Source organism: Schistocerca serialis, chromosome 9, assembly GCF_023864345.2.
Source record: "Schistocerca serialis cubense isolate TAMUIC-IGC-003099 chromosome 9, iqSchSeri2.2, whole genome shotgun sequence".
Lineage (NCBI taxonomy): Eukaryota > Metazoa > Arthropoda > Insecta > Orthoptera > Acrididae > Schistocerca > Schistocerca serialis.
The window spans coordinates 193,699,905-193,713,902 of NC_064646.1; the positions used below are offsets into that span (position 1 = coordinate 193,699,905).

At 43.7% G+C, this 13,998-nt stretch overlaps 1 protein-coding gene across 1 annotated transcript in view; it reads right to left on the reverse strand.

Annotated features, from left to right (window-relative positions):
- Window positions 1-13,998, reverse strand: part of LOC126419020 (lysosome membrane protein 2-like) — a 415,667-nt gene that overhangs the window by 65,069 nt on the left and 336,600 nt on the right. The gene's annotated exons all lie outside the window — the stretch shown is intronic.

Here is a 13,998-nt window from a genome sequence, read left to right on the forward strand (position 1 = left end):
CTCCTAATATCGTGTCGAAATTCTTTTTGCCTGGCATAGTGCAGCAACTCGACGTGGCATGAACTCAAGAAGTCGTTTGAAGTTCCTTGAAGATATATTGAGCCATACTGCCTCTACAGCCGTCCATAACTGCGAAAGTGTTGGCGATGCAGGAAGTTGTGCACGAACTAACCTCTCCATTATGTTCCATAAATGTTCGATGGTACTCTATCAGGCGATCTGGGTGGTCAAATCATTCGCTCGAATTGTCCAGAACCACTTTGGCCCAGTGTCATGGCGCATTGTCATCCATAAAAATTTCATCGTTATTTGGGAAAATGAAGTCCATCAATGGCTGAAAATGGTCTCCAAGTAGGCCAACATAGCCATTTCCGATCGCTGATCGGCTCAGTTGGACCAGAGGAAGCAGTCCATTCCATGTAAACACAGCCCACGCCATTAGGCAGGGACCACCAGCTTGCACAGTGCCTTGTTGATAAATTGGGACCGTGGCGTCGTGGGATCTGTGTCACACTCCAACCCTACCATGAGCCTTTACCAAGTGAAATCGGGATTCATCTGACTACGCCACAGTTCTCCAGTCGTCTAGGGTCCAAGCGATATGGTCACGAGCCAAGGAGAGGGGCTGCAGGTGATGTGTTAGCATCAACATTCGTGTTGGTGGTCTGCTGCCATAGCCCATTAGCGCCATAGTTCGCCTCACTGTCCTAACAGATTTCTGCTGTTATTTCACGTAGTGTTGCTTGAATGTTAGCACTGACAACTCTACGCAAACGCCACTGCTTTCAATCGTTAAGTGAAGGCCGCCAGAGAATGGGTTGTCCATGGTGAGAGGTAATGCCTGAAATTTTGTATTTTCGGCAGAATCGTGGCACTGTGTATATCAGAATACTGAATTCCCCAACGATTTCCGGAACGGAATATCCCCTGATCGAGCTCCAACTACCATTCCGCGTTCGAAGTCTTTTAGCTCCCGTTGTACGACCATAAACACGTCGCAACCCTTTTCACACGACTCTCCTGAGTACAAATGACAGCTCCGCCAATGCACTGCCCTTTTATACCTTGTGTACGCAATACTACTACCATCTCTGCATGTACATATCACTATCACTGTCACTTCAGTGTATATGTTTACGTAAGAAGCGGGATACGGACATAGTGATGCTTTGCGACCGCCGCTTCCAACGACGGGAGGACAGGTCAAGCTCAGGACACAGATGTCAACGGAGACGGCCTTCGTCAATACGAGCCGCAAACACAGACGTCACAGCATAGCACCATACAGTACAGCCACTGTCTTGGCCGAGGCCGACAACCGTCTCTGGCACACTGCGGAGTCACTACGAAGGCTGCGCTCGCCCGCATACCGACTGCATAACACAATTGGCACCGATTCAAAGCTCGCGGGCGGGAATTCCCAGCAGGGAAGTTTAACGACCTTCCCTTGGCTGCTTTCGTCTGCGCTCTTTGGAGGTCGCCGTAGGTTAGAACCATACGTTGTGTACTGCACCCAATAGTAGGCAAAACTATTTTTGATTAATGAAAAGCATCGCAGCCATATTATTACACATTTTTTTGTGTTACGACCGGTTTCATTTCTATGAATGTCTTCGGGCTGCCCTTTTCTCACATGATATATTGCGAACTATGTATGAAGCACACCGGGCAGGATTCCATATTCCTTATATTTCCGTAAAGCATTTGACACGGTGCCCCAGAGCAGACGAAGGTACGAGCATACGGAATAGGTTCCCAGAGGTACGAGTGCCTGAAAGGCTTCTTACCTAATGTAACACAGTTTGTTGTTACAGACGGCGAGTGTTCATCAGAGACTAGGGTATAGTCAAGAGTGCCACGGGTGAAGTGTGATATAACCCGTATCATTTTCTATAGACAAACGATCTGACTGAACAAGGTGAGCAGCAATCTGCAGTTGGCTGCTGACGATGCTGTGGTCTACGGAATGTGTCGAAGATGATTGACTGTAGGATGACAAGATAACTTAGCCAAAATTTCTAGTTGGTGTGATCAATGGCACCGGCTCTAAATACAGAAAAGTGTAAGTTAATGCGGGCGAGAAGGAGAAACAAACCCATGACGTTCAGATACAGTGTAGGTAGTGTCTTGTTTGACTTAGTCATGTCGTTTAAATATCTGAGTGTTACGTTGCAAAGTGATATGAAATGGAACGAGTATGTGAGGACTGTGGTAGGGAATGCGAATGGTCGACTTCGGTTTATTGGCAGAATTTTTAGGAAAGTGTGGTGATCTGTGAAGGAGACCGCATATAGGACGCTGCTGCGACCGGTTCTTGAATACTGTTTGAGTGTTTGGATCCGCACCAAGTTGGATTAGAATAAGACAGCGAAGCATTTCAGAGGCGGGCTGCTCGATTTGTTACCGATAGGTTCGAACAACACGCAAGTGTTTAGAGAGATGCTTCGGGAATTTAAATGGGAATGACTGGAGAGAAGGCGACGTACTTTTCGACGAACACTGTTGAGAAAATTTAGAGAACCTGCATTTGAAGCTGATTGCAGAATGATCCTACTGCCGTCAACATAAATTTCGCCTAAGGACGACAAAGATAAGAGAAATAAGGGCTCATGTGGAGGCATATAGGTAGTCATTTTACCCTTGCTCTGTGTGCGAGTGGAACAGGGAAGAAAGCGACTAGCAGTGGTACAAGGGTATCCTCAAGAGTACACCAGGGAAGTAACCATACACCGTACGGTAGCTTGCGAAGTGTGTGCGTATGGAGATGTAGGTACACTAAACAGAAAGTTGGGATAAAGCTACAGCACCTTAACGAATAAAATAGGTGACTCGCACTGGTAAAAACTTTGTACGAAATCCTCACGGAGATGTGCTGAAGTGAATACATATATGCTCTGTTTGTGGTATGTGATGTTACAGACAACATCCAAGAGCAATGATATCAAACATTCAGCGGACCGCTTGGCAAAAGTATTTGCGAGACGATGCGGCATGTTGCATACAATAAACAACTAGACAGTGGCGCTACAGGACAGAGTTTACACGTAAACTCAGTATTTAGTCTCTGTCGAGCGTTATGGTCGACTGTGCGATCATAATCGTTCCAAGCAATGACGAAACATTATGAACGAAACTAATATTAAAGAGGGCACAAGTAATGCAAACAATTGAAAGTGGAACCGGACGAAAATAACAGTGTCTGTTCGGTTCTACTTTTCAGCTGTTTCCATTAATTGCGCACTCTTTAGTATTAGTTCTGTACTTTAGTTTCGTAATTGCTTGTAACGATTATGATCGCACAGTCGACTATAGCACTGGACCGAGGCCAAATTCGAGTATTATTCGACCACAATATTATTTCACCTAGAAGGGAGGTCGTTTCGTTCGATTTATCGTTAGTTTTTATCGTGATATTTCACGAAGACGCGCTGAACCACTTGATAATATAAACACAGCTGTCTTTGAACCATTCACAGTGCGATGCGTTTTCCTCAGTCATAACTGTACTTGTTTACTGCAACATCACCGCGTGTTTCCGGTGACGGCCACGGGAGGCCAGGTGCAATAACATCGTGGTCGGGTTATACTGTTTACATGTTTACCTCAGTCTAGGGCAAGGCAGTTTACTGTACACAGCATGTAGTATCGGGTCGCCATACTTCGCCAATCGGTCGTCAGAATGTTTTACAATCAGTATTCTTGGATTTGGTCTGTAGTAGTACATACGACAACCAGATCAATTATATCATGACTTCAGCACAACTGTGTTATGAGTGCGAGTCTCCAGTTCTGTTCGAAAGATACTGCAGCTTTAGCCTAATTTCCTGTTTTCTTAACTGCAGCCAACCTGAAGATGTTAAAAGAAACGAAACCGGTCGCAACACAAGAAGGTGTTATAACACAACTGAGTTGTTTCTCATTAATTATTAACATTAATGTCAACTGTGGGCTCAACATGCTCAAGTTAGAGCTTAGAGAAAGCTTTTAAGTATTTGGTATGTTCCGTGCAGGCCGCGAAGCACGCTGAAACCTGCTTAACAGGATAGCAGAAAGTGCAAGGTGTATGAATGCTGAACGAGTACTCGTTATTACAGTTGTTTGGCAACAGATACGTAGACGTCAACAACTAATGGAAGTTATGAAGCTGTGACTACGCTCTTCGTAACGTATTATTCACAGTCGTTTTAAAACATCATATACGTTTCACCATAAGTATGCCACTGTGCAAAATATAACCAAAAATAATAAAGTTTTCCTCGTTTAATCATTGTTGACGACCAAACGCAGCTATATACAAAATTTAGTGTAGAATTTCTATAATTTTCTCAGCTCAGACAGCTGATGTGATAGATCGCATTAGGATACTTACTAACAAGATCCAAATAGCAAGCAAATAAGGAAAACCAAGAACTATCCCACGAGACATGACTTCCGAATAAAAAGGCAGTCTGTTGCAGGTATTTTTTTTTTTTTTTTAATTAACGCGTTTCACCATAGTGGCGCATCTTCTGAATTTCTTTGACAACGTAAACCGCACTATTCAAAAAGAAAACAGTGAATGGAGCGGTTTACGCTAGCAAAGAAGTTCCGAGGAGGAGCTACACGCGTCAATTTTAAAGTAAGTACCTGCAACAGAGACTGCCTTTTCGTTTAAAACTGGATTACTGTTGAAACTTCCTGGCAGATTAAAACTGTGTGTCGGACCGGCACCTTTGCCTTTCGTGGGCAAGTGCTCTACCAACTGAGCTACCCAAGCACGACTCACGCCCCGTCCTCACAACTTTACTTCTGCCAGTACCTCGTCTCCTACCTTCCAAAGTTGTGAGGACGGGGCGTGAGTCGTGCTTGGGTAGCTCAGTTGGTAGAGCACTTGCCCGCGAAAGCAAAGGTCCCGAGTTCGAGTCTCGGTCCGCCACACAGTTTTAATCTGCCAGGAAATTTCATATCAGCGCACACTCCGCTGTAGAGTGAAAATTTCATTCTGGATTACTGTTGCTGAAGCATGGCGGAAATCGAGTGGCTATATATATAACGAGTCAACGACCAACTGGAACCACAACATTATACGGCCGGAGCTACGATTTCAGTCGAAGCAATCAGCCGAACTACAGCTTCTTCGAATAATAAGAGAAATTCCAGCTGTTTTCCAGAGATCAAAATCAACAAAAGGAGTATTCATTGATATCGAGGTAGCATAAGATACTGTATGGCACCAGATACTCACCACAAAACCCACAGAGAATACGCCCATACAAATACTGCTACGTCAAGTCCATCGATAACCATCTTCAATATAGAAGGCAGATGGTGCAAACACAAAGAAAAAAGTAAAAAAACCAAAGGTCACAACAACAGGTATTCCTCAAGAATAAGCAATCTCACTGTTATTGTTCAATATTTACATAAACGACTTGCCACAATAAAATAATGCCAGAACAAACCTAACCGCTGACGACATGCCTTTTTAACATCAAGAAGAAACGTACCACAAACGATAGGCTGCATGCAAAGGAAACTGAAGAAATTAGAATCTTTGGATCAGCTAAGAATCATTAACGTTACCAAAATAGCGGCTATACTTTTTACACAGGTAATGCCTGTATTGGATAGAGATCTTACACTCTACGAAGGTCTAATCCCGTGGCAAGGAAAAAAAAACTTTTGTGTTTGGCTCAATAAAGGATTCATTCACACATGTTTGAGAAAAAAAAAAAAAGATTTCAAAACTCAAAATTATCCGCGCGCTAATGGCGATGTTACCTATCAAAGTAACCAAAATAACAAAATTAAAGTTATCAAAACAACTATTGAATCCTCATTACTCCTCATTACTACTGTGTATGAAATACGTCAAGGGGTGGGGGGGGGGGGGGGTAACCTGTCAAACAAACGTGAACCATTTACAAATAGCACAAAATAAATTATTTAAGTATAGTCTACGGCCGGCCGAAGTGGCCGTGCAGTTAAAGGCGCTGCAGTCTGGAACCGCAAGACCACCACGGTCGCAGGTTCGAATCCTGCCTCGAGCATGGATGTCTGTGATGTCCTTAGGTTAGTTAGGTTTAACTAGTTCTAAGTTCTAGGGGACTAATGACCTCAGCAGTTGAGTCCCATAGTGCTCAGAACCATTTGAATATAGTCTACGGATGTTTCGGTGGGCTAGGACAATCGAAATTCATGGGACACTGCAAGAAAAATACCTTGAGAAAATCAGAGCTCGAGTAGCCAAACTTTTCCACTGAAACAGATGAAAACCGAATCACCATCAGGCGACTAGATTCGGTAGGGATAATTCTCCCGAGCCAGTGAATCAACATAAGAAACAGGACCCACCGTGATCCCATCTGCTTCTGAAGGCGAAAAAACTGAAGTGTCAACTGCCCAAAGACATTCAGCGTAGAACACCAGATCGTCAACGACGGTAAACATTTAGAATAAGCAACACATTAAAAAAAGAACTCCAGTAAAAAAAAAAAAACCTTGGAGCTCCTACGCTAAAAAGGTGGCATTGCTTGCACAGTGGAACAACACTGCACTCGGCAGTTCGTGCCCTGTTGGCTGTTGCCGGAGGAACGAGTACGTTCGAGCCACGGGCCAGGCGAAGTACCTTCCCTTACAATTTAGCTCGACGAAATCTGTTCCCAAACGACTGGAGACGACGCATGGGAAACGAGCGAACATGATACGCGAGATAACCGCAATACAAGCTGTTATGTAGCGACACGTTTATTTGTTTCACGTGGTACTGCTCTTGTAGACGTTGGCACTAATTTAATTCTAGATATAATTTTGTAATATGGTACTTCAAAAATTACTTCAAAACAGAATTTTTTTACTCACAATTAATACCTCAATAGAAATTATAATCTGTGTGGGCGTCCTCAGGTGCGCCTTCTTCATAAGGAATGTAATAACGCCTAAACGTAGATATTGTCAACAAAAAATTGCAAGAAAAGCTCCCCGTGAACGAATTTGTAATTGGAAAATACCTACAACTCTAAAAATTAGTAGTCTTGCATGGCATGATACTTCCGAAACCAGTGTGGTAGAGCCCGCAGCTCGTGGTCGTGCGGTAGCGTTCTGGCTTCCCGCGCCCAGGTTCCCGGGTTCGATTCCCGGCGGGGTCAGGGATTTTCTCTGCCTCGTGATGGCTGGGTGTTGTGTGATGTCCTTAGGTTAGTTAGGTTTAAGTAGTTCTAAGTTCTAGGGGACTGATGACCATAGATGTTAAGTCTCATAGTGCTCAGAGCCATTTGAACCATTTTGAACCAGTGTGGTAGATGTAAACACTCCGCGCATTCCCACGTCGATGGGTCCGATAGTGTGTTTTGAGTCTACGGGAAATCGGCATGTTTTAACATCACCTCTGTTATATTTATTCAGTAATCAACGTAAATTTCCTTTCTCTGACCTTTTATTGTTTTTTAGGCAATGTACGTATTGAACAGAGCCGTCTCCGACACACGATACAAAAATTTGGTTCGACTTTAGTTCCCACGTGTGTCGCTAGTAATGTTTACGATTGGTCCGCATTTGTATCCACGACTTGGATTCGTCTACGAGAAGGGGTTGTTGAGTCACGACTGCCTCACCCAGTGGCTTAGAAGGAAAGTCCGAATGATCGCCCTTATCTCTCAGAGCTGCCTGTGTGTAATACGTCGCGAGACGGAATTCTGATGATGATGATGGATGATTGGTTTGTGAGGCGCTCAACTGCGCGGTCATCAACGCCCGTACACAGTTACAATTTTTACACAGTCCAAATTTTTTTCACAGTCAAATCTAGCCACTGTCACGAATGATGATGATGATGATGATGAAATTATGGGGCCAACACAAACACCCAGTCCCCGGGCAGAGAAAAATCCCCAACCCGTCCGGGAATTGAACCCTGGCCCCCGTGATCCAGAGGCAGCAACGCTAGCCACTAGACCATGAGCTGCGGACACAGAATTCTGAGGCCATCTACTACAGTGAAAAAGCACCTATGATACTGATACCATCATTATCAATAAAGTAATAAGTTCCAGCGTGGAACGTATTTGCTTAATGGCCACGTTCAAATGGTTCAAATGGCTCTGAGCACTATGGGACTCAACTGCTGTGGTCATAAGTCCCCTAGAACTTAGAACTACTTAAACCTAACTAACCTAAGGACATCACACACATCCATGCCTGAGGCAGGATTCGAACCTGCGACCGTAGCGGTCGTGCGGTTCCAGACTGTAGCGCCTTTAAGCGCTCGGCCACCCCGGCCGGCTTAATGGCCACGATTCCATAACAGCGTTGTTATAATAGTTCCCTCAAATGTCGCCCATCCCTACTGCTTAGTCTAGACAGAAATGAATTGTCATCGCCTTCCAGCAGCGTTATTACATTCTTCGCTGGCGATGAAGTTGTCTACCAGAAAGTATCGTAATTGGGTGATCGTAAGAAGATGCAAAAAGACTGACAAGATTTCCATTCGGTGTAGTAAATGTCAGCCAGCTTTTAAAGTGGATGGATACTAGATAATGCCCACTATCAAAGAGGAAGAATTCAGTCGTATTGAGCATCTGGAGGACGTTACATCGTACGGATACGGCTCCCTTAGGGACAATACTAAAAAGTGATAAGAAATGGGACGAACACGTAAAATCTGTATTAGTAAAAACGAACTGAAAACTAAGAATTATCGGAAGGGTTCTGGGAAAGTGCAGTAAGAATGTAAAGGAAATCTCATACAAGACAATGGTGTGATCAAACTATTATGTGCGTATGAGAGCAGACGAACTGCTAGGATGATCCTAACAGTTGGGTATAGCCAGTACAAAACCGTAACAGAGATGCTCGGAGGACTTAAACGGGTATCTTCGGGAGAAATGTGACTTTGTTCTTGAGAAAACCTGTTGAAAAACTTTAAACAACAGGTACTGGACGAAGATTGTGGGACAGTTTTGCTGCCACTGTTGTATATCTCGCATCGGGATCACGAGACTATAGAGATTAAGGTGCATAAAGAGGCTTAGAGACATTCTTTCCTCACACAATACGCGAAAAGGATAGTGGTGTCCGTTCGAGAATACACTCGCCAACACAACGGTGGATTCTTGGTTTGCTCCCGGAGTAGATTGGAGTGGAACTATAACAGGCAAATCATTAATTTACTTTATAATAAAGTAGGGGTAAGACATACAGCCTACAGGAAAATTAAAGAGACCTTTGGAGGAAAGAGAACCACCTATACGAAAATCAAGAGCTCAAATGGAAAACCGGTCCTAACCAAAGAAGGGAAAGCAGAAAGGTGGAAGGAGTATATAGAGGGGCTTCAGATGGAAGATGTGCTTGCGGGCAGTATTATGGAAATTTAAGAGGACGTAGAGGAGGATGAGAGGGGAGATACGATACTGCGTAAAGAATTTGACAGAGCACTGAAAGACCTAAGTCGAAAAGAGGTCCCGGGAGTAGATGACATACCCGTTACAGCCACTGATAGCGTTGGGAGATCCAGCCATGACAAAACTCTTCCATCTGGCGAGCAAGAGAGACTTCAAGAAGAATATAAGAATCCCAATTCCAAAGAAAGCAGGTGCTGAAACGTGTGAAAATTACGGAACTATCACTTTAATAAGTCACGCTACAGAATACTAATGCGAATCCTGTACAGAAGACTGAAAAAACTGGTAGAAGCCGACCTTGGGGAAGAACAGTTTGGATTCCGGGGAAATGTAGGAACACGCGAGGCAATACTGACCCTACGACTTCTCATAGACGATAGGTAAAGGAAAGGCAAACCTACGTTTATAGCATTTGTAGGCTTAGATAAAGCTTTTGACAGTGTTCACTGGAATATTCTCTTGGAAATTTTAAAGGTGGCAGGCATACAATACAGGGAGCGAAAGGCTATTTACAATTTGTACAGAAACCAGATGGCAGTTATAAGAGTCGAGGGGCATGAAAGTGAAGCAGTGGTTGGGAAGGGAGTGAGACAGGGTTGTAGCCTCTCCCCGGTGTTATTCAATCTGTATATTGAGCAAGCAGTGAAGGAAACAAAAGAAAAATTCGGAGTAGGTATTAAAATCCATGGAGAAGAAATAAAAATTTTGAGGTTCGCCGATGACATTGTAATTCTGTCAGAGACAGCAAAGGACTTGGAGGAGCAGTTGAATGGAATGGACAGTGTCTTGAAAGGAGGATATAAGATGAACATCAACAAAAGCAAAACGAGGATAATGGAATGTAGTCGAATTAAGTTGGGTGATGCTGTGGGAATTAGATTAGGAAATGAGGCACTTAAAGTAGTAAAGGAGTTTTGCTATTTCGGAAGCAAAATAACTGATGATGGTCGAAGTAGGAAGGATATACAACGTAGACTGGCAATGGTAAGAAAAACGTTTCTGAAGAAGAGAAATTTGTTAATATCGAGCATAGGCTTAAGTATCAGTAAGTCATTTCTGAAAGTACTTTATGGAGTGTAGCCATGTATGGAAGTGGAACATGGACGATAAAAAGCTTAGACAGGAAGAGAATAGCAGATTTTGAAATGTGGTGCTACAGATTAATGCTGAAGATTAGATTGGTAAAACACATACCTAATGAGGAGGTACTGCAGAGAACTGAGGAGGCAAGAAATTTTTGTGGTACAACCTGGCTAAAAGAAGGGATCGGTTTGTCTTACCAACCCATTCTAAGGCATCAAGGGATCGCCAATTTAGTAACGGAGGCAACCGTGCGGGGTAAAACACGTAGAGGGAGACCAAGAGATGAATACAGCAAGCAGATTCAGAGGGATGTATGTTGAAGTAGTTACTCGGCGATGAAGAGGCTTGCTCAGAATAGAGTAGCACGGAGATCTGCATCAAATCAGTCTTTGGAATAAAGACCACAACAACATTGTAACATAGGTACTAAGATTTACTTAAATTTGTGCAGAATTTCCAGAGGACTGTTCTCAGTATTTACAACTGTCTCTGAATATTGAAGTATCAACTGATGCGGACAATTTTACAAGCCTTCTCACTTGGAGCATAACAGACGTAACGTTCACATTAACGATCTGCCTAAGACATTTAATACACTGGCGGCCTGTCTAAGACGATGCTTTCGTCTTTATCGCTCACTGGAGTAGCATTATTTTCAGTGATGAGTCCCACTTAGAAATGAGCCCCGTTGATCAGCGAAAACTTATCTGGAGACGCCCCAGACAGTAGTGGGATACCAATCTGACAGTCGGCAGCCAAACGGCTACCACCAGGAGTCGTGGTCCGGGTTGCCATTTATTTTCATTGCACGACCCCTTTGATTGTCATCCGCGGCTCCCTGCGCGACACTAAGGTACGTAGATGATATTCTAAGCCTCGTTTTGTTGCCCTTCGTAGCAAGTCATATTGAGCATACTTTTCACCAAGATATTGCGCGCCCGCAGATGGCGCGAGTTTCTACTGTTTGTCTTCGTGCTTCCCAAACCCTACCATGCCCAGCAAGGGCCCGGATCTCTCCCCAAATGAGAATGTTTGGAGCATTATGGGTAGGGCCCTCCAAACAGCTGGGGATTTTGAACATTCAACACGCCTTTGACAGAATTTGGCACGCTATCCCTCATGAGGACATCCGATAGCTCTGTCAATCAGTATCGAGCCGAATAACTGCTTGCTTAAGAGCCAGAGGTGGACCAACGCTTTGCAACTTGTTCAATTTGTGAAGTTCTTTCTCTTCACTAAGGCAACTAATTTTTCTAAATCAGTAATAATTTGTTTGCCTGTATACGTACATCACATATAGCGATTTCCGTCTCAATCGGAAAATTCCTTCATGCTGCGTTTTTGTTTTGTTTTTTTATTTTCTTAGAGTGTATACACAACCAGAGGAAAGTATAAGGTAGCGGAAACCTCTCACTCTCTCCAGCATGTGAGCGCCGTTCATTTGGTAGCAATTACTTGCAGTCAGACGAAGCAATACATGTTCCCTCATCAGTGGAGTGCCCAAAAAGAAAGGAAAAGATTAAGGACAACACTCACAGCCATGCCCGAGGGAGGACTCGAACCACCGACGCAGGTAGCCGCGCGAACCGTGGCAAGGCGCCAAAAGCGCGCGGGGTAGCCGGCGACGAGTTTAGGTGGGAAAGAAGCGGAAGCTTGGATTGGGGAAGGAAATCATCCGTACCCTTTCAAAGTAATCGTCCTGACACAGACCTTAAGCAATTTACGGAAATCAGGGAAACCCGACTCGGTTGCTGGATGGGGGTTGGGTCCGCCGTCCTCTCAAGTACACGACTAGTGTCTTAACCTCGTCCAGTAGGTGTTCAAGAAGGGAGAATACTATTGTTATAATGGCTACATTGTTGTAGCCCTTAGGACGTTGTTGTTGTTGTGGTCCTCAGTCCTGAGACTGGTTTGATGCAGCTCTCCATGCTACTCCTGTGCAAGCTTCTTCATCTCCCAGTACCTACTGCAGCCTACATCCTTCTGAATCTGCTTAGTGTATTCATCTCTTGGTCTCCCTCTACGATTTTTACCCTCCATGCTGCCCTCCAATGCTACATTTGTGATCCCCCGATGCCTCAGAACATGTCCTACCAACCGGTCCCTAGTTCTTGTCAAGTTGTGCCACAAACTTCTCTTCTCCCCAATCCTATTCAATACTTCCTCATTAGTTATGTGATCTACCCATCTAATCTTCAGCATTCTTCTGTAGCACCACATTTCGAAAGCTTCTATTCTCTTCTTGTCCAAACTATTTATCGTCCATGTTTCACTTTCATACATGGCTACACTCCATACAAATACTTTCAGAAACGACTTCCTGACACTTAAATCTATACTTGATGTTAGCAGATTTCTTTTCTTCAGAAACGCTTTCCTTCCCATTGCCAGTCTACATTTTATATCCTCTCTACTTCGACCATCATCAGTTATCTTGCTCCCCAAATAGCAAAACTCCTTTATTACTTTAAGTTTCTCGTTCCATAATCTAATTCCGTCAGCATCACCCAAGTTAAATTGACTACATTCCATTATCCTCGTTTTGCTTTTGTTGATGTTCATCTTATATCCTCCTTTCAAGACACTGTCCATTCCGTTCAACTGCTCTTCCAAGTCCTTTGCTGTCTCTGGCAGAATTACAATGTCATCGGCAAACCTCAAAATTTTTATTTCTTCTCCATGGGTTTTAATACCTACACCAAATTTTTCTTTTGTTTCCTTTACTGCTTGCTCAATATACAGATTGAATAATATCAGGGAGAGGCTACAACCCTGTCTCACTCCCTTCCCAACCACAGCTTCCCTTTCGTGCCCCTCGACCTCGACCTCGACTCTTATAACTGCCATCTGGTTTCTGTACAAATTGTAAATAGCCTTTCGCTCCCTGCATTTTACCCCTGCCACCCTTAGCACATTTAAATGAAAAATAAAATTATAAGTCTAAAGAAATTACAAAGAAAGGAAAGTTTAAAATCTGGCTGTATTACCAGGTTTTGATATACAACAGTTAACGACTTTCAATGCGAAAGCTATTCAAAACCGGAGGACTGCTCCATGAGCAATAAAGAGACGCATTATTGGGATTACTTTCTAGGAGATAATGGAAAAACGGAAGGTGAGGATCTTTTAGATGATCAGTTCGGCTTTAGGAAAGGGAAAGGCACTAGAGAAACATTTCTGATGTTGCACTTGATAATGGAGCCGGGACAATAATGGAACGTTCATAGTATTTCGCGTACTAGGAAAAGCTTTCGACGATGTAAAATGTTACAAAACCTTCTCGCTGTTCAGACCGCGTCAAATCGGAGTCGAAACTCGTGATTTCAAAGATTAACGCCATCTTCTTCGTCAGGAAATGACCGCCAAGAGTGAAGAGTGCTTCCTTTATAGTTTCTTTCAAATCTGTCATGTTGAGTAACGTCGATTGGAATTCTAACTTCTATTAGCAAGCGCAGATGCATGAATTCGTTTACGTAGCGGTAAGCTGCACACCTCCACCGACGGCTTACGACTGCTGGACCACACCCAGCATCGAATA